This window comes from Anas acuta, chromosome 14 (assembly GCF_963932015.1).
Source record: "Anas acuta chromosome 14, bAnaAcu1.1, whole genome shotgun sequence".
Classification (NCBI taxonomy): Eukaryota; Metazoa; Chordata; class Aves; order Anseriformes; family Anatidae; genus Anas; species Anas acuta.
This window is the reverse complement of record NC_088992.1, coordinates 5,861,340-5,863,699: the sequence shown is the minus strand read 5'-3', so window position 1 is coordinate 5,863,699 and position 2,360 is coordinate 5,861,340.

Sequence of the window (2,360 nt, the reverse complement as noted above, 5' to 3'; positions counted from 1 at the left end):
TTGGAAAGTGCCATCTTCTCTATTTTTTTTCTTTTTCTTTTTTTTTTTTTCCTGTTTTTTGTTGCTGCTACCTGCTCCTGCTCAGATGGGGTTGGGAATACAGCTTAGCCACATTGTGGGTGCAAGCTAAGCACGTTAATACGTTGTGCATGACCCCAGTGCTTAGCAAACACCAAGCTGGGAGCCAGGCAGAGAGAAGCACAGCAAGCCAGCAGCTGAGCCCAGAGATGGGGTGAGGAAAAGGGGCTTCAACATGTCAGGGGCTGCACACGTGCCAGGATCTGCTCCAGCATTCTGGTAACTGGCCAGCCTGTGGGCCCTGTTGCCACGGCAGGAGGTGAGTAGGGGGAAGGACACGAGGAACAGGTCCCATCTGCATTCCCAGTGCCTGAGGTTGGGCCAGCAGCCCCCAGCAAGGGCTCACCGTGCTCCATTGCTGGGTCAGATCAGGGGATGGACAGGGGAGGTGCCAGACTGAACAGTGCTGGGTGGGGGACACCACACTGCCCGTGAAACTTCCACATAATTTAATAACTTGGGGCAGTGAGAGTCAGTGGCTAGCAGTGGGGCAGGGCACCAGCAGGCTCTCCTCCAAGCTGGCTTCTCCTCCCAACCTTCTGTGATGAGGACTTAGCTAATACCCTTTAAAGATGTAACCCCAAAGTCTGTCTCCCACAATAGCACTCCCTCAGGCCCCCACCTTCCTCTGCTTTCCTCCTGCTCCCTCCACCTTCCCCCAGGCCCCTCCCCAGGAGTGCTGAGGTCCCCAGCCCCATGGAGGCACATCCAAGCCCCTGCAAGGCTCCCCTTTCCAGCACTGGGCTCCTGTCTCTGCTTGGTTTGCCAGAGAGGAGGTGTGCGGGCTGCCTGACCAGCTCAGGCTGATTCTCCCCAGATATGATCTGAGTCACCTGGCACAGCTCAGCCGTGACAGCCAGACAGGGCATTTTTCTCCAGAAGCTGAATCAGCAGGATAAAAAAATAAAAAAAAATAAAAAAAAAATCATTTTGTCTCCAGAGGCTGCAGCAAAGGCTGGGGAGGAAGCAGGGAGGGGGAGCTGGCAGACCTCAGCCCCAAGCCCACTGCCCAGTCCCTGCCTGCCAGGACTTTTTGCACGCAGAGATGCACCAAGACTGGGCCACAGGGCTGGGAATGAGGACATTTTCCCCACCCCAAAACTCCCAGCACATCCCCTTGGGGTCTCCACTGACATCTCTGAGCACCAAGTGATGCCAAGTGAGGCTGCAGCTCCTCTGCGAGCATCCCTGCTGTCCCTTTTGCTCAGAGCAGCCTGGACACAAGAGCCCCAGTAGCACTGCTGTTGCTGGATTACAGGATTTGGGGTGCAGGCTCCACGAGGAGCCTCCTCCAAGAGAAGAAGGGAGGCTAAGAGATTGCTTCCCTTCTCTGAATTAAACCTGTCTGGTTTAATACTTGTTCACACTGGTGAGTCAGTTCTCTCTGAGCTGGCATTTGTTCTTGGAAAAGAAAGAAAAAAAAAAAAAAAAAAGAAGAAGGAGGGAAACAAACATCCTTTAAAAAACCCCTTTGGCTCTGAAGGAGGAAAGAGTAATCAGGCAGACGTCTCCTGCGGCTCAGCCACTCAGCAGGCCCCAGCCCTGGACAGGAGCCCCCCAGCACACCATGGTGCCTCCTCTTCATGTTCTCCTTCTCCGTGTCCTGCCAGGAAAAACTGCTGAGAGGAAATCTTCTCTGGCCAAGCACTGCTGTTTCTTCTCTCTGGTCTCCCTCGTGCTCTCCAGCCATCACTCCAGCCAAAACCTAGAGCTTTCTCCATGTTCCCATGACTCTTAGTCATGTCCAGCACAGTCAGCCATGCTCTCATCTCTTGGCCCCAAGACCTTCTCTTCCTGGTACCTTTGTGATCGTAGAGACCCCCAAACCCCTTCCCCTCTGGTCTGCAGAGGCATGAGGAGCACTCCTCAGCCTGGCACCTTCGAATTTCAAGTCCAGGCTCCACAGCTGCTCTGTGCACTTCGGGAAAGCCTGGCTCTTTGTGCTTGTATTTTGCAGCCCCTGTCCCCGTCACCTCCTGGCGGACAGCAGCACGGTGAGGTGGCCACACAGGACCTTCCTCAGCTGTGCTAGCCAGCCTTGGCAGGTGGTGGCCACAACTTCTCAGCCCAGCACTGCTGTGAACTGGTATGAACTTGGAGTGTGCCACGAGGTTATTTGGGGTTTGAGCAGGGAGCGAGGGGCACCACGTGTCATCTCCCTGAATGTCCTGCTGACTCGACCATCCCCAGGAGAGTTGTTTTGCTTCAGTCCTACCCTCTATGTTGTGTGTGCTGCCCAGGAGAGTGTTAACAAAGTGTCTCATTACTGCTCCCAGGTGCCT